Raw genomic sequence first — 19,091 nt, forward strand, 5'->3', positions numbered from 1 at the left:
TTTCTCTTTTATTTTTCTTCTCCTCGCTTAATAATGCACCTCGCGGCGTCCCCGAAATGTTTCTCCCTCGCCGTCAAGGGAAAGCACTTTGGCTAATGGCCACATTAGGCTCTGCCAAGGCGACGAGGAAAGTAAAGAGGCTGCCCAATGCTCGCCTATTACGCACTTCCGTTATTTGAATCACAGATGCATTCGGCCTACTTCGTCCGAACATCCGTGAGTGCCGCGGCGTCGTCCCCGTGCGAGCGCAGTGTTACAGCGTTCTTGCTCGCTTCGCTAAGCATATATGCCTTACATTATACCTGTATAAACTCTCCGCTGTAGTCATTCTTCCGCTTTGCTGCGCAGTTCCCGAATCGACAGGCAGGCCTTGGCCTGCCGTATCACATTTTACAGCGAAGTCGAAAAAAAAAACATTTTAGTTGTATTGGTGAATTATCATCGATGTTCTGCTTCGGCGGGCTGTCATTTTAGTATGTGTGTGTGTGTGTGCGTGTGCGTGTGTGTGTGCGTGTGTGTGTGTGTGTGTGTGTGTGTGTGTGTGTGTGTGTGTGCGTGCGTGCGTGCGTGCGTGCGTGCGTGTGTGTGTGTGTGTGTGTGTGTGTGTGTGTGTGTGTGTGTGTGTGTGTGTGTGTGTGTGTGTGTGTGTGTGTGTGTGTGTGTGTGTGTGTGTGTGTGTGTGTGTGTGTGTGTGTGTGTGTGTGTGTGTGTGTGTGTGTGCGCGCGCGCGCGCGCGTGTATATAGTGGCGTTGCCGTCTGAAGATACAGCGGTCTCCCCCGGAAATGATGAGGACAGACTTAGCAGGAGGGCGAATAAAATCCGTCCACCGACTAGCCGCCGTGGCAATGCGATGCGTCGAACGCTTCAGCTAATTACCATGCGCACATATCGGTCACGCGAGCTGCTACGTAAAGTTCAGCGTGCTGACGACACAGACACGTGGGCTCATATAGGCATTTGGCTTTTCCTCGCGGGGGGGAATCGAGAACCGTCGTGACAGCTAACGAGCGCTTTCTATAACCGAAGGCCGCTGGGCGACCCCGAAGGCCGCGCACTCGGCTGCAGGGTGCCGATGCGGCCGCAGGCACTTCGATTCTCGTTCGGTAGGAAGGAGGTGGCTGAGCTACGGACTGGCCGACAGGCCGCGTAGCAGCAGGGCACGCTCCACGGTTCTGGAACGGTGCCCGCCGCCGCTGCAGCGAACGGATTGTCTGAAGCTGAAGCCGCATGCAGCGCTGACAAGGCCACGCTATGTTGCTCTAGCTGGTTCGCGGCTCGCTCGTTTGAACCGTTCGTTCGGTGGTGAGTCGTCGAGTCATTGCTGCAGAGATACTGCCTGCTCGGCCTGCTCTGTATAGGCGCGAAGTGGTGATGGTATCGACAGGATTTATGAACTACAAGTGGGTCTTCGGAGGAGCTTGCGGAGCAACGCTGACAATTTCGACTCGCTTGTTGCGGGAGTCATTGCACGCTGCAATCGGCGGGAGTCGTTGCACGATGCAAGAACGGTCGACCACGTTACAGAACATATCAGACGATCGAAATTAATCCGGAGTTGCCCACTACGGCGTGCCTCATAATCAGCTCGTGGTTTTGGCACGTAAGATATCCCAGAATTTTTAAAATTATTGTTAGCGGTAGTTGTGGCGATTAATTACTAAAGCAGCAGGTGTGCCCGATTCAATGCCTCATGACGTGAAGCTTATCCTGCTGAGGTCATGAAACTTGTTGCATGAAAGTCTTGGCAGGTGTACAGTAGCGAGTGAGCAAAAGTGAGCGGACCGCTGTCTCTTCGTTGTTTTCCCAACAGCTGTGCCTGTAGCTAGAAGTCGACACCCTGTAGGCAAGTCGGCCACAATACATGTTCGCTCATTGCGCTCGATCGCGCTTCTCTATTCTTGTTTCACTCTGCCGACAATGTTGCAAGGACTTTAAAAAATAAACATAAATAAAACGTTATTTAAGAAAGTAAGTAGCAAGATACACTCGAGACCGCGGACATTTCACATAGGCCCTTGATCCTTCAAGGCCTGCATGTATCGACATTTCCGTGAACTCGAGTCAGCGCTATAACCCATGGCACTTTCAAATCGCTTTTCATAACCTTTGAGCGCACTTTTGTATCACTCTGTAATGTAGTCGGTCCCTCACATTTACGCAGCCAACGCGCCCACATAGTCTTCCTGCTATACCCAAGAATCGTAAGGTCGTTCGACGTTGTATTGGAAACGCGACCTCTAAATACGATGGAACCTAATGACGAAAAAGAGGGCACCACTTAACGCGTCATATTAACTCAACGAATCGACACTCCTATACGTCGCAAACAAAACGAATCCGGCCCGAAGCGTGGCAATCACCACCGTTTATGCGTACCAGCCGATGAACGTGATCCGTTATGTCGAACGTTCGGTCGGACACGCCGGTGCTTTTACTTCGTGCACCGCACTAATGCGTTTCCAACAAGGTGCAGATTAAGACTGGAGAAAGCGGTATTTAGAGCTCCGCGGCGCTTTCGTGACAGTTTTCTCCCCCCCGTCATTGATGTACGCACGTAGCGGTCGGGAAGGTGAAAGAGAAGGTGCGTGCGTTGAACGGGTCGGCCATCGATGCCACCAAGCCGGTCAAGAGCGATTGATAACTAGCGTGACCGCGGCGCTCGCTGCCGTCCTCGTATATAAGCGATCGGTGGCGGTCGTTCGCGGGTATAACAGATCGTTCGCAGTCACTTGAAAAAATACAGTGCGGCGTTCACATTAGCCGCGCTTTATTGACCGCCGGCGTGAGTAATTAGGCGGCGATTCGCCGGACGCCCTTGGTCAGTCAAGGGCGAAGACACGCAGCTCGAACCAACGCGGCCACGCTCTTTTCGCGCTTCCGTCGTCACGAGCGCGTTCACGTGATCCCCCTACCTACTTAGCCTAAAGTTTTTTGGCGCAGTAGCTTTTTTCATTGGCTCTCACTTTTTTTTTTTTTTTTTTGGGGGGGGGGGGGGGGGTAGCCTGCTTCCGGAAGGTGACTGGATCACGCTGTATGCAGCGCTATTCCTATAGACAATTCTTAGAGACAGCACAGTATACACTCATTGCCTTGATGTCACGCCTTGATGCCACACGCTATAAAAGTGTGAGACCGTAGGTCTATGGCCAGCCTATAGATTGGGGAATATAAATAGTCTGTAGACATTTGTCTAGAGGCATTTTATAGACAACAGTCAATAGAAAGTGCAGAGCCGCAAGTTCATAGCCTGTCTACTTATTGGTTGATAAGATGTGTTTATAGAAAGTTTGTAGACTTTATCGACATATGCCTATAGACTTCTATACACTGTCTAAAAATCTTTGTTAAGGCGTGTAGGCCTAGCTTTAAAGCGAACCTTTCTTTGGTACTTCCCCGAGCTTTAATTGCGGTTACGGCTGTCTGGCCGAATTAACTAGACTGATCTCGGAGACAGTGCCATAAAATGTAGTTACTTAATTGGTTAGCCGATCCTGATACGAATGCCCGCGATTTGTCATCGCGCGAAGGTTTTAATGGGCTTTGTAACGCTAGCTGGCCAGCATCAAAGACAGTGCAAGGTCACGGCACCCACCTATAGCATGAACCGATAGAGCTACAACCAAAACGTGTCACCAGTAGCATATTTTAGCAGGTCTACCGGGAAGCTATCACTTGACTTTAACAAGCGTTCTCCGATGGCTTCCGCCTTTTTTTCTTTCCAATGACTTTTCTTGCGCATTGATTAGGTCGTCAAGCACAACGCCGAGGCGCATAATTTTCAGCTCGACCTGCGTAGTCGTAAACTTTCATGGCTAATTATCACTGCATATTCCATGGCTGATTAGCGCATCTGTGTGTGTATTTTTTTTTTTTTTTTTGCGTTCTACTGCAACAGACAGCAACGAATTTGAAAGCGCATTCGCGTTTCCGCGTTCGCTTCTCTACGGGGACGTGACTCAATCTCATGACTTCGAATTACGTTGTTTCCGAGCAAGCAGGCTTGTCTTGCCTCCTGTCGCTCCCGACAGAGCTGAATCCTCAAGTGGCCTTGAAATCACGCTTTCACCACCGGGCGTGGTAGCGATTCTCGGAGATGTTTCATAACGTTGGGCGTGAAAAGAATGCGTTCCGGTTTGTGCCAAGGTTCTGGACACTCTCGCTTTTCTCTATTTCTCGCCAGCTTCACGTGAAGGCAGCGAGCCTTATCTTTGAATTATCGAGCAGGTAATGCGTAACTTTGCGCGTGTAATAGTGTTGAGTAATTGTGCGCTTTAGTGCCTTATCTGTCGTTCAATAATGGTGAATTAGCTAAATATTTCGTTCAATAATGCGTAATATTCGCTCCATGAGGGGCGGCCATTCGACATGATAGCGCATCCTCATTGAGTTTCCGACCGCGGCTGTAGCATTCTGATTTACAGGGGCCAAGTGCAAAAAATTCATGCAGAAACTCTTCTGGGAGTTGTCTAAGTATGCGTAAGCATTGTGCCACTTGTACATCTCCACGCAGCCCAGTGTCATTATCAATGTTAGGAAACTTGCTACGACCAGTATAAACCCTTATCAACCCTCATCGGTCGTTATCAACCTTATCGAACTTGATCTGACCCTTATCAACTCCTATTGGTCCTTATCAACCTGGATGTCCAGCGAAGCTGTTGCGAAACAACCACTACAATATCTGAGGGGGGTATGAAATGCTTTATTGATGGTTCAGATGCTTGTTTTGAGCTTGTTCTTTATTGAAACGTATGCTGCTCTGTGTGTTGTATGGGTGATTTCAATGAATGCATGCACTGTTCGCTTCACTTTACTGAGCGCTTGTAGCCTCTGCCTTACATGGGTATGAGCCATTGCATTTTTCGCTTGCTTACGGGGGTATGAGCCATTGCTTACGGGGGTATGAGCCATTGCCTACGGGGTATGAGCCATTGCCTACGGGGTATGAGCCATTGCTTACGGGGTATGATCTATTATTTAGGGGGGTATGAGCCATTATTTAGGGGGGGGGGTATGAGCCAGTGCATTCGTCTCACGTGACGGACGGAGATGTTTCCTCGTTGCATAGAAACGCTCACGCATTTAAAACACCAGTTTCCTAAAATTTCTGTGGGCCTTTAGGAACCGCAAGGTTTTAATGTGAATTGAGAGCGCTCGCTACGACGTCTAACAGCCCATATGTTACTTTATGACGTAAAAACGACAGAAGTTCTTTATTATTACTTTAAGCTTTGGCTCCGAATAACCTTATGCAACTCCACTGCTTATAACACGTGATGGGACCGAAATAACAGGAGGTGCTGTCGGCTGTTTGCTCTTGCGCGAGTGAACAACGAATATATGTTTGGCGGAATGCGACGCTTTGCTTGGCAAACGGAGGTGTGTAATACATTCCATCTCCGAAGTTTCACACTAAGTTAGTATGAAACTCTGTGCTTTCGCTGAACCAGATGTTGCCATTGTATCTGCGTCTGTTCCTGTCTTATTCCGGACGTGTTTATTCGGATCTTGCAGGGCAACAACATCAAAGCCCGCTATCATTTGCAGTGGAGTAATTTGCAACCATACTGCGCGTATTTATTCCGTTGGTTTCTCGCTAGCGCACTTCTTGTCTTGAAAGATGAAATTGTGCGCGCACCTATAAATGAAATGCGTTCGCAAATTATCACGAAGTAACGCACGAAATCTCACCCATTCAAGACAGAATTACTTCTCCAGATCCTGCGCCCACAAAGCTTTGTTCCCAAAATCCAGGCCCTATATTTATTTATTTTGCTTTCAGTAAAGGCAATTTGCGCCCCCCCCCTCACCTTTTCCTTTTGTTTTTCTTTCCTAAACGCCTTCCCTGGACAAGCTGCAAGGCATGGCGTCACGAAGCTTTGGCGATGCTGCCATAAAAGAAAAAAGGAATTACTTTCGTTAATATTTAAAAAAAAACAACATTATTAATACCTGTAGCCATACACCTTAAAAGTAATAATGCTGGGTTTCTACATATGTCAAAACACTGATTTGATTATGAGGCACAGTGTAGGGCACCGGATTAATTTTCACCACCTGGGCTTATTTAACGCGTTCCTTCTTGCATTCCGCCCCCGGTGGAATGCGGAGGTGATCGAACCCGCAAATTCGAGCTCAACATCGCAACGCCATGCACAGCCACTGGGCTACCGCGGCTGGTATAGATAGATATATATTCGGTATTAAGGAAAAAAAAAAACTAAAAAGAATGCTGGCTCTCCCGTAATCGAGTGTAGGCATGAAATGGCTACCATATGGCGTCTTTTGCTACCTTGTAGTGCCATCGCCTTCAGCCGCTTTTCTTCCAACAGTGCACGGCGCTCAGCGTCTGTCGCTACTTTGTCTCCTTGTCGCGGACCGCCCACGACTCGCGGACCGCTGGCGTCCGAAAAAGCACAGGCAACACCGTCTCAGCGCCAAGAGAGAGAAAGAGAAAAAAAATGATAAATCAAAGCCGGGTAGGTCAACCAGGACTGAGCCCGGCTTGCTAAAAGATGTATGGTGCTCTGTATCTGACTTTTGAAGGTCGCTATTGGAAATGAGAAATTCGGCGTACTAGAAGTTATAGCTTGAGTGATATTGTGAACAAACAGTAGAAAGAAATCGGAAGCAATATTTTGTGTAACTTGTTTGAGAAGTATCTAGCGCATGTAATGCGGTCCTGTACAATGGGTTGCGGGCCAGAGACCGCGTTTTCCGAAGGTTTGACTGGTTTCCCGGATGATCTCGTTTTGTTCTCGCGACGATGCCCGGGTGTTCTCGTGAGAGTGCCTGGATTAGGGAGCCTACGTGCACGTGCTGTATGTAGGATCCCTAGCCTGGATAACGGCTGTCTTTTGGCTCAAGGTCACTTGAAGGTCACCGAAAACGGGAGCTAAACGCATTTCATGCCTAAAGATATAGATAGCCAGGAGTGAGGTAGGTATATAGCATATTTGTTTCTTTTAAAGAGAGGAATAAGAGAGGAATAAGAAAAAACAAGGCGGATAAGGATGACGGGGAAAACCTTGGCCCATCCACTCCCGTGGGTACGTGCCCTTTCTGATAAACTACAACGACAACAACAACAACAATAACAGCAAAAATGCAAGTGGGAAAAAATAATCTGTCCGCAGATTGTTGTTCAAAGCGGCGAACAGTGGGGAACCGTATACAACTGCCGTCTGCTGCTCGTATACTTCCTTCACTGTGCGTCGCCATGCTCCCTTGTTTACAAACATGCGGTCTTGTCTGTACGACTCTGCTTCAAAATGACATCGGATCGAAGCGGAAGCTTGGAGGCCGCGGATCCCGCTTTATCGCGTCTGCTCGGGTCTGAGCGCGCCATGCATGTTTTGACAGCGGACGGTGGCATTGCGCAGCGACACGTGCGTTCGCGTGGTTATAGTTTTCCCGATTGGCTGACGTCGTCAGCCGGGACTTCCGCTGCAGTGTATTATGTTGAAAGGGAGTGTGTAGTTTCACAATGCCTGAAAGGGTACGAAGCCATGACGTCACGCACGTGCGCTGACGGCCAGCGAATTTCGGAGGGAGCGGCAGCGGAAATTGGCTAATGTCTCCTTCACTGTGTGTGTTTGACGATAGAAACATGACGTCGCTACGCCGAGCGTTTTGTTACTCGTGTGTAGGTGGTGTCGTGTGTGTGCAGTTCCTTCAAAGGATAACTGATAAGTATACAGTGGAAGTTGTAGAATGTCTACCATACGCTTCCCCCAAGTAAAAAAAAAAAAAGACACTTAGCAATTACGAAGGCTGGGAAACACGTATATGACATTTTAATCTGGTGCTAAAGTTGGTCTCGAAATGTCGGACGTGGCGTTCAAAAAGCTGGGGGCTAACGAGCCAGAAGCACGATATGATTACGAGGTACGCAGTGGTAGGGAGACTCCGGATTAATTTTGACCATGCACCTGGGGTTCCTTAACAGTGCCCCTAATGCACGGTACATGGGCGCTGTTGCATTTCTCCCTCCATCGAAATGCGGCTGCCGAGGCCGGGATTTGATCCTGCGCCCTCGCGCTTAGCAACGCACACCAAAGCCGCTACGCAACCACGACGCAGGTCAGGACGTGACGTCATCGTCATTATCGGGACGTCATGATACAATTAAATTAATGACGTCATATGTAGCAATAAGGTTAGGTATTATGATGTTGCTGGCAAAAAAAAAAATCCCCAGCCCTTCCTCTGTCGAGAAAATGGAGGTAAGCGAAGCTTGTCGTGCGTGTATCTGACCTTCGTCAAGGTAACGTAAAGTTCACGACATGTCATGGTCTCTCTCTCTTTCTCTCTCAATTTCTTTCTTCCTCTCTCTCTCTCTTTCTTTCTCTTCCTTTCTCTATTTCTTTTTTTCTTGTTCCTGGTATGTGCCATTGAGCTTGGACCCTTTCTGCACAATCGCCAGGATCGGCCCACTTTTCAGCGGGTCACCACCACCACCGCCGTAACTTGGGAGCCTATAAAGCTTCGCTTAAAAGTGTGCGGCGTGTTTTTCTTCTACACTCGCCGACAACTTTCTGCGGCTATGAAGGGAAAGCTACGGGCGCGTGGCCCCATCTGATTATTAGTCGCAGACTGGTCAAGCTGCAGGTATAGGGGGACGCTAGGCAACTCGTGTCCAACGTAAGCTACAGACCTTTCTTCTTGTCCCAATGGAGAACAACCGTATTTTGCTCTAAGTACGTTGGATCAGTGGTTCGTATTATCGTTTAATCTTGGCTTCGCTCTATACCACTACCCGATCGTCCCTGTTTACATACAGACCGACTGTTTTGTATCACACCAGGTCGTTACGGCTTTCCTGCGCTGGAGCACGAGGTCTCGGTTTCATCTTCCGGCCGCTGCGCGCACGTTTAGATGGGAGCAGATTACAAGCGCGCTCGTTTAGTCTTATTTCTAGGCACGTTAAAAACTACAGGTGACCAAAGTCAACCAGGAGCTCTCCACAACAGCGCCCTCATCGCCCACGCTGAAAGTTTGGAGTGTAAAAACCGCATCAGCTGTTATCTTCTCTTACCATCCGAGCCTCACTCTAAAGCCCCTTGTCTTGTCCCCGCATCGAGTCGGAATTCTGCTTGAACCTCGGCGATCTGAGTGACCCCATCTTCGTCAACCATAGTATGAGAGAAAAAAGAAAGAAAGAAAAGGAAATAGGATGGCAGTGAGGTTAAGCAGAATAGTTCCGGTAGGTTATCCTGCACGGAGTGAAGGAGCTTAGTGGGTATAACTATACAAAAGTGAGAAGCAGAAGGAGCACGGATCGTGGGAACGATCCAGCAATTGGCGATTGGCGCACAAAATACGCACGGACAGTACAGTAAACTCAGACGCAGCACTCCGAGTCTATTTTAGTGTCCTTGCGTTTTCTCTTTCTTGCGTGCTAGTCGGCTAATATGGAAAACCGACAGGCTCAAACTTAATTTTTCGAATCAGAAGGTCTGTCATCTCGGCCTGTATAGATATACACCAGGAACGGAGGTATAGCTTATTCGTGTCTTATGTTACTGACGTCATTTGCGGGAATCTTCGGTATACCCGCTAGTTACGCAATCACGGCCTGTAAGGTACACGTGCCAAATCACTCCATACTATGCTCGTGTTGCAGCCTACTTAAATCGATTGGTGAAACACCATCGGCGAGTGCTTCCGCATCATACCAGACCGCTTGACCTGGGAAATGTGTTCGAAATGGTTTCTTTTTTTTTTTTTTTTTTCTCGATTTAAGTGCCTGGAGGGTAGAGCTTTGACAGTGGTGGTGCAAGAAGAGCAGGGTCGACCGACCCCGGGAGAACACGGGCAGCGGAGGGGAAAAAAGAAAAAAAAAATTGCCGTCGCAGATCGAGACGCCGAGAGCTGGCGATTAATCGACTGATGTCGGCGCGCGCACCTGACCTTGACTGCCGAACGCGTAAAGCTGGCCTTGCGGGCGTGCCAACAAACGAGACAAGGAGCCTTGAATCATTGGCGAATGACGTGTGCGGGCCAGGAAAGACCATATAGCGCTCGTCCCTCGCCCATGCATACGTGTGACCGGGCGAAAACCCGCTCTGTATATGGGCTCGCCCGTCACATCCGCCGAACACCTGCGACTTGTGTCTTGCGTGTGTGTGTGGTTGCCGCGTCTCGCCTCGTTTATGTCAAACTCCAAGCCGACTTTGTCCATGGAGTGAGGCTGCTTGTGTTCTAATTGCTCCGTTGTAGAAGCTAGTGTGGGCCAAGACGTCGTGTCCCGCCGGTGCTGAGTTCACCCGTATGCGTGCGCTGTGAGGAGCGCGATGACGGATAACCTCTTCTCGCAACGCTGTCGGCAAGATTGAAGCCGCCTATAGGACCGCTTCGCCTGCCTACAGATATAACGGTACGGTGATCTGACCCTTTGCTTGTTGTGTGTACGTGATACGTAGCCATACTTGAATTTGCTGAGTACTGTGTGCATGCATCATTTAGTAAGGCACGGAGGGCAGCGCAGATTTAATCGGTAAATCTATTTACTGTGCTTGCTAATATCGCAGATGAATCCCAGGAAGACTGTTTGTTTATCGGCGAATTCCGTAATATCCGAATCTTGGTCATATAGCTAGTTGCAGTTCAAGGGCCGATTGGCCTCCCCTCAAAATTCGCTGGCTCCGTCGGCACGACTCACTGTGTAGGCGTTCTTGACGTGAAGATACGCGGCGACGTTAACGTATAGGCAGGCATTGCGATAGCAGTGCAGGAAACGAAGGATTTGGGAAAGACGGCGATTCTAGCACTTCGATTCCCGTATTCTGCTCCCCGCTTCCTATGGTCTAAAACTCCAATTTCCAGACTTGTGATTATAAGCCAATCTGCGCACATCAACACCATTTCGCCACTACATCGCTAGAACTCACGGTGCGCAACGACTCGACGCTACAGCGCGTGGTGCGTTGTCAAAGAGTGACGCTGCGGCGCTCTCAACACTCATCTCGTAAGGTCCAGGGACCTTATCATCTCGCGTATAATCTCGCGCTGGTGTGCCTCTCTCTCTCTCTCTCTCTCGCGCGCGCGCGCAAGAGAGAGAGAGAGAGAGCAGAGGGGCGAGCGGCGCCAACCAGCAGGTCGCCACCGGTTGAACGGCAGTGTGGGAGGCTGAGATCGCAGTTTATTGTTCCGTTAGATGGGAGGCATTGTTTCGTGCGCGCCCGCCCGCGGCCTTTGCAGGTCAGTGCGGGAGGGTCATCCAGGCGGAACCCGTGGCACCTCGTCGCCTTTTGCAGGCGCCACCGCCATCGCCTATAGCACCGTGCCCTGTCCTAGTTGCCGACCGCCGGGATCCGGTACACAACCGGGGGTTCCCCCGGTGCACCTTACCCCATTCTAGCCACTCTAACCTTGGTATATACTACACGTGCCAACTTAATGCGCATGCGTGTGCAATTCTTGCCCTTATCTGTGCACGCGTGTGCTAACCGCCTACCCCCCGCCGGTGAATGATGGAGTCAATGTGAGTCTGTTCTGTGCGAGCCACGCGGAGAAGAATGGGAGGCGTGTTTACTTCACGACTTTCGTCGAGTGTTAGTACACGTGCATGCGTTAAGTCCACTGTACACGCGGCTTTGCGAGCGATATGGCCCCTCATTATGTGTTCCTCAAAGCGTTGCCTAAGCTCCTGGAATCGGAATTTAAACACACACGAGCCGTCTAGTGATGTGTATTCAGGTCACGTGTTGGGATGAAGTATAGAGCATGCGCACCGAGATCAAGTGTGCAGACCGCTGCATGCGATGGTAATTGGAAGCCGAGTATACGCTCCCTTCGAAGTGTGTCAGTATATTTAGAGCTATTCTCGAGGCAAGTCGCCCAGCCGACAAGTAAGCTGACAACATTATAAATTCAATAGCGTGCAATTAATGCGCGGTAACGAATGTGGTATAGTCAGTAAAGCATTTGTCTTCCGTTCGACGTGAGTAACGTATACTGTACACGTTCTTCGTTCATTCACATTTACGGCACGTATAATTTCAGAACAACTAGAGATCCATTTGCATGTCTCCAGTCTGCAGCTGCTTATGCATTGTTTCCAACCCCTGTTATTCTGTCTTATTTTTTTCACTGCGCGTCTAGGCTCCTTTGTGAATAATTACCGTCGCTGAACGTGGGGGAGACTCACCGTCGCAGAGTACGAACGTCTTGCAAATATGAATGAACTTCGATGGTGTTGGAAATCCGGGGCAACGAATTTCGCCGGTTCCTTATAATTCACCCCCCGCTGAGGGTTTTCTATACTATAGGAAGCATATATCGGTACAACAGGAAGAATACATGACTATAGGAAATGACGGTCTCACGCGCCCACAATTTTACTGCATTTCAACCGCTTTTCGCCGAAGTTTTGTGGCATAAGCAATCACTGACTTTCAGCTCACACCGGGACGCACCTGATGAATTGTGGACAATTAATAATTGCTATAATGCTCCGCATTCGAAAAGTGATGTTACGGTTTGTTTCGGAAAGGAAAAATTGTTTGAGCGCTCGGCATTTAAAGATCGATGTTACGGTGTGTTTCCGAAATGAAAAAATTATCATTCAACCAAGAGTATTCAACCAACGAAGGCTAAACCCGCTGTGGTTGCTCAGTGGCTATGGTGTTGTGCTGCGGAGCACGAGGTCGCGGGATCGAATCCCGGCCACAGCGGCCGCATTTCGATGGGGGCGAAATGCGAAAACACCCGTGTACTTAGATTTAGGTGCACGTTAAAGAACCCCAGGTGGTCCAAATTTCCGGAGTCCCCCACTACGGCGTGCCTCATAATCAGAACTGGTTTTGGCACGTAAAACCCCATAATTTATTTTTTTTTCAACGAAGGCTAAAAAGGCTGTGAGGCTATATGAATGCACTGTTGCGATTCATACGGACAACAAACCTGCACAAGCGACATTAGCACTGACAAGTCCTAACTGGTGTCCTGTGCTGTGAACGGCTGTTATCGTGTGCTGTGCTCTGTTTCTCTATCTCTCTCTATTTCCTTTTTACATCTCTACCTTCCCTCCCCCTTTCCCCTGGTGTATATAGGGTAGCAAACCAAATTTGTGTGGTCAATTCCTTCCCGCCTTTCTCCTCTCTTTCACCCGCCGCAGTGACTTACAGGCTATGGTGTTGGGCTGCTAAGCACGCGAGGTCGCGGGATCGAATCCCAGCCGCGGCGGCCGCATTTCGATGGGGGCGAAATGTAAAAACGCCCGTGCCCTATGCATTAGGGGCACGTTAAAGGCAAAATTATTCCCGAGCCTCCACTACGACGTGCCTCATAATCGAATCGGGATTTTGGCACGTAAAACCCGAGAATTCATTCATTCATCTCGTTTCTTTCGCCTCCGTTGCATGCTTGTTCTATTGATCGTTGCATATCCCTCCCTCTTCTCCCCAATTTGCTCTTTTTTTCCTCAGCGCAGCGTAGCTGGCTGCTGTGGTCAGACGCAGGCTTGCCTGTATCTGCCTTTCGCTGCGATCGTTCTCTCTCGAAATTCTGTACCCGGAAGAAGTTACGCTGAGCGTGATGCAACAGCTTGAAAGGTTAGACGTCCCGCTGGCCCAATTAGTTGTACGTTATTCTCTTTCGTCTCTTTCGTTCTCTGTATCTGTGCCTGGTGATTTACGATCGACGGACGCCTTTCGGACAGATGGCCACTATATTACGCGGAATAGGCAAGTGAAAAAAGCAAGTTGGAGTTACCAGCAGCTATAAAAGCAAAGTTCGCGGCAACAGCCATCGACCTTGTAAAAGAGGCTCCAGGCACGGTTTCTGCCTTCCTCTCGTGACGTTCTAGGAATGTTCAGGGCGCATTAAAAAAAATGCTTCCTTTTTGTTTATTTTTTCTCCCGACCTTCAATATGTTTAATCGCTTAAGAGCGCCTTCTACGTACATTGAAACGTCAGCTGAAAGCGCGCTCGCAAGAAAGAAATAAGAAATCGAAGCTTCGTTCCGTTTGTCGAGTATCGAAAGAACACCTCCTGAGATAGCAACACACAATATGCCAGATGCGTGACGCTTGTTTGTGGAAAAAAACCGAGGCCGGTCTACGGAGGCGCAGGCTTTTGTCTACGGTGAGTGGAAAAGTTTTCTTCTTTCTTAACCCTGTGAAGGTTCGCGACATTCACGCCCAGTCTCGGGCGCTGTCACACACAGCTGTCACAACCGCGGCTGCTGCACGCGGCGGCCGTTCCGTTACGCAAACGATGACGTTCATCGGCCTCGTTCGTGCGCACGGGCGGGCCCGACGCTAAAAAAGCGGCCGCGCGCGCGCTTGAGCTGCATTGCTCTGTCGACGGAAGGGCGGCGTAAACCATTGTTGTTTCCCGGAATGCGCGCGCAGGCTCTCTGGCTGTCAGTGGCCTCTTGGCGAACCCGACGTCAGCAGCGGCATTGGCGTCCTTGCACTTTAAACAGGGTCACTCGCCAGATGAACGCGCCGGTTTTCGAACAGCCGCTCTGCCGTCTCTGAACGATATGGTTTCATTGCATACGTGCGCGGGACGGGAGCAGTACGACCGGGCCGAATTGTCGTCGTCGCCGTCTCTTTGATGTGCCCACCGTCGTCGTCGACATTGCCGTTTCAGCGTCGTCGATCGTCACACGGATTAACACGCTCGTCGAGGAACTCGGTATACTAGAGTTTTTGACGCACCGTGAGTTCCCAATCATTCGAGTACCGCGGAGCCCTTATTGTTACTGACTTAGCGCTTCTAATTGAGCACGCGTTCATTTGGGAAGGTTTTAATTATAATTGCGCCCCTCGTCGTTAAGAACTCGACCAACCTGCATTCCCTCGCTTTTATGTTCTTGTCTGTCCCCCCCCCCCCCTTTTTTTTTGCCACTTTTGACAGATGTCCAAGTGTTTGGCGCGTGCTCGGACAGTTTTCTACTGCTTTTCTTTTGTTTTATTTATTTATTTGCTTGAGTTTCCACGAGGCATAACTTTACGATGAACTTAAATGTAAGCATGAAGGTCGGCTTCATGCGGATACAACGAACGTCACTTATAGAACGTGTTGTCCATAATCCATCTTTCGTATAGTCGTCGCGTCGGCCAGTTATACGGTGCGGTCAGCATTTTTTTTTTTTTTTTCATCTTTCTTTTCAACCAATATCTCGATCTCCGTCTCGTCTCTCGGGAAACAAATCGAGCACAGCCGTAGCACTCCTTACCCGGAAATTTACCCGTTTCCTCGGCTCCCGCAAGTGTGCGAATCTGGGCGACCCAGCTGCAGTCATCTCCATGCTCGCGCGTACCTAAGTTTCTCTGTGCGCTTGCAAGTTCACTTCTTGAAATGACCGCGTAGACATTTGACATTGGCAATCGCGTTGAAGGAAGTACGTCGGGGATGTGTTTCTCAAACTGCGGCCCTAGAACGTCCGTAATTCTCCATATAGCGTTCGCGGGATCCACAGGGACCAACTCCAGTTGCAAGAATATTTGTCGATCAGCGCCTGCAAAAAAAGAAAGAAAAAAGAAAAGAAAGAAAGTTATCGAGTGAGAAGTTTAAAGAGCCCATTGTGAGGACATGTCAAATTTCATTCGCCGGAGTTGATCCGGATCAAATGGAAAGGTTGACGTTGAACTAGTTTGGGCAACGTCGGGTGTCCATTAAATGTATACACCCAAGGCCAACACTGAAACAATTTGCGCTGGTAGTCTTTCGGAGCCCTATACACATTCATTCAGTTGGCGAGAAAAAGTTTATTACCGAATAACATGACGGTCAAACTTTGCTTTCTTTGTTTTAAATTTTATTTCTAGCCCGAACCTCAGTGCCGATGCACGTCAGTATGACGTCCCATATTTGAATGCTTTGTCTCATATTTGGGTCACTTTGGCTCAAGAAAGGTTTTCGACACTTTCTAAATGTTGAGCTTGCTTGAACAGTGCAGCCTTTCTTTACGTATATAAACAGAGAGTCCCGAGCAAATGCTGTCCAATTGTCCAAGACTTGTAAACGCCCATTGTATACGTATAGTTTAAAAGTAGTAACCGTACAGCTGTCAGTGTCACTTTACAGCAAGCTGGCGTGGTAACTTCCTGGCGCCGTCGCACTGTCGTCAGACGGCTGTCGCATAGAGAACACGTCGGAAATGCGCTTCACTTGGTTTGCGCTTCGACGTACTCCTGGCAGCCAAAAATATCACCGGTTTCAGTTGTTACAGTAGCCAAGCCAAGCTTCGATATAGTAGTTTGGCTGCAGTTTTTCACACATGGAAATGTCCTGGATCTTTACAGCGCTCCGCTCAAGCGCTTATTAGCATTCCTGCGGCATACTTCAATGAGACTCTGTAAATAACTTTTGTCAGCGCACTTGTGCTAGTGTATATATGTATTAGTGTGTGTGTGCGTGCGGGATTTGTTCTTTTTTTTTTCTCGCACTCTCTTTCTTTCGTCCCTAACAATCTCAGCCTGGAGTATTGTAAAGCACGCCTGCCGCTGCAGGCTATACCTTCTCCAGATATTCATAAACTCTCGTCTCTCTCTTTTCTATGCATACTATGCGTATTTAAAACGTAGTCGAGGGGCTCGCCTGACGCGCTGTCAATACTTCAAGGTATCCGCGAAGGTTTGAAGCTTGAGTAACCACTGCCTCACGGAACGAAATGTAGAATGGAATGTGGATACGCCAGTCTAATCTGTTAACGGTTGTCGCCTGAAGATTTTTGGGGAAGTATAAAGCGAAGTGGTTTAGGGAACAAACAACGCATTTTTGCCTCAGGACCCCGAGGAAGTGACATGCTTTCACCGTCTTCCCGGCGAGAATTCCAGACAAACATTCATGCACGAATACAACTTTCGCATGGTGCGCAAGCCGACTACATTATGGTTCGGTTTGATTGATACAGTTCGGTTGATACGGCGATTGATTGGTAAATGGCCTCTATAGCGTGGCGTATTACTTGCGTCATCGGAGGGCTCGAAGCGGTTCGGTTAGAAATCGGTTTCTTGCATGTTTGCTTGTTGGTTTATGCACTTGTAGCTCTCCATAATAGCTTTAGCTTAGTGACTTTAGAGGATCCCGACGGCGCGAAATAACACCTTGCAGATCAAAACACAACACTGTGTATATTCAAGGCAGCAGATGGCAGTATTTCAGGGGAGCCAAGGGATATATTATTTATATCTTAATAAGAACTCAATCGATAAACAATTGTGGAAACGTTATGGGCTAAAATCATGTGCGTTGTGTTGCGCACAACTTTTTATCATGTTTTTAAGGTAGGACGGCGTGTAATTTTGCAAACATTCTAACGGGAATTTTTATTGCGATAGCAATTATATGGACACTTCAACCGGATTTGTGCCGTCGGCGTGGTCGTCGCCGTCAGGTTCCCTATAGATAAAATCTTCGCCGCGCGCCGTATGCCCGAGCGGAAGCGTGCGGGGACGCGCGCTATCACGGAGAGCGAACGCACTCAATCTCCCACGCGCAAGCAAGGAAGCGGGAAGCCAGCGCCGGAGGAAGCGTGGGGGGGGGGGGGGGGGGGGGCGCACTTATACTCTGCCAACCACCGCGCTCGTCGCTCGCCGGCACCGTCTCTTATCTCCACACGGCTCTGACCTTTATGCGCCTTGCATTCGCCGCTCAGTTTCCGTTGAAGCGATAGACCGCACGTACCTTCGCCCGCTGCGGCGTATGCTTGCTGCCAGCGTTTTGGCAGTCGTTGTCTGCAGTCATTCAGTGTGATCTATTCGTGTTTGTTTGTGCGCGCTCACACCACGCTTGTTCATTCAGTTCGTAATAGTCGGGCCACATTTTCCAGCGCACGCTACACATGCAATGCTGCCCGGATCGGCAGTGCAGCGCTACAGGTGTGTCCCTTCGCACGCGCTGCCCACGGGAAGCGCTTCTCATCAACACCACCGTTTCACACGCGCCTTCTCGTGGTCATCGAGTCTCTCTTCATGTCGGTCTACTTACGCCGCAGCACACCTGCTTACTTAATCAGCTCATGTTTACTACAATTCATATTGCTACCAAAGCCGCTCACCTTACTTCGTATGACATTGCTGTGTTGCTATCGCATTCATTGCTTCACCCTTAGGGCTAAACTGTGGCATTTTTATAATGTTTTACGACAAGGTCCGTATTCGTTACAGCGAAAACCCTTTCTTTCTTTCTTTCTTTCTTTCTTTCTTTCTTTCTTTCTTTCTTTCTTTCTTTCTTTCTTTCTTTCTTTCTTTCTTTCTTTCTTTCCTTCCTTCCTTCCTTTTCCGAGGTAGAAATACGTTATTTCCAAGAAAACTAACTAGGCCAATAGTCCAAGACTAGTAAAGGCCCATTGAATACGTATAGTTTAAAAGTGGTAATCGGACAGCTGCCTGAGTACACAGACATTAAGATTGCTAGAGGAATTGCAAAGTGAACATTGTAACCTTAGAAAAAAATAATAAAATATAAAACTGGTACAGACATATCAGTGAGCAACAATAAAGGCTTGACAAAAGTACAATAGCCCAGCTACGAGAACTCGTCGAAGAGCCATAAAACAAAGCCAGAGGTAAAACGGCGATAAAAAGTGAGCAACAGAAACTGCAAAAGACAATTTCTAAGGTATTAATACATATTCAACAAGAAGAGAACCTAGGCTTGTTCCTACTGAAGGGGTAAGACCACAATTTCGTTTAATATTTGCGAAAGGACCGCACTAGTTCAACCATGCTAGATTCAAGAGTACAAGCCAGCGAATGTATGAACATATCTTCGACGACATCTTGGCGAAGTTGAAATTTTCTTTTTATTCACAATAAGAAATTTGTCCGTCATTTTAATTTTCGGTGATGCTGGAATTCCCACATTCTTGCTCCGAAGAAATTAACTAGGCCTGCTGTTTGTTTTGTGGCATGAGAAAAAAAAAAGAAGTTAGTAGAAAGTGGGCAATTGGTTCCAGATAATATATACGTTATGCACTACGTTTGCGACTTTCGTCTCTTTAATTTGTTTTACGCTCTTAATAACCTAATTTGCAAGTTAAAGGAATAAGTTTAAAAGATGTAGATAGATGCAAAACCGTGTACGTGTACGGTCCTCTGTCAGGCTACGTGCCTTTAGTTCCTGCACTTA

The 19,091-nt window shown here is 48.5% G+C and overlaps 1 protein-coding gene across 3 annotated transcripts in view; it reads left to right on the forward strand.

Moving 5' to 3' along the window:
* The window catches only part of LOC119461442 (sodium-dependent transporter bedraggled), a 169,281-nt gene that overhangs the window by 123,810 nt on the left and 26,380 nt on the right, over positions 1 to 19,091 (forward strand). Inside the window, exon 1 of one of the 3 annotated variants that reach the window (XM_037722752.2) lies at positions 10,108 to 10,380. The exons of 1 other annotated variant lie outside the window; for it this stretch is intronic. The gene's annotated coding sequence lies outside the window, so the exon portion shown is untranslated. Of the gene's footprint in view, positions 1 to 10,107; positions 10,381 to 14,176; positions 14,673 to 19,091 lie in introns of those variants that run through there. One more of the 3 variants, XM_049672649.1, reaches the window with a different exon arrangement.

Source organism: Dermacentor silvarum, chromosome 8 (genome assembly GCF_013339745.2).
Source record: "Dermacentor silvarum isolate Dsil-2018 chromosome 8, BIME_Dsil_1.4, whole genome shotgun sequence".
NCBI lineage: Eukaryota > Metazoa > Arthropoda > Arachnida > Ixodida > Ixodidae > Dermacentor > Dermacentor silvarum.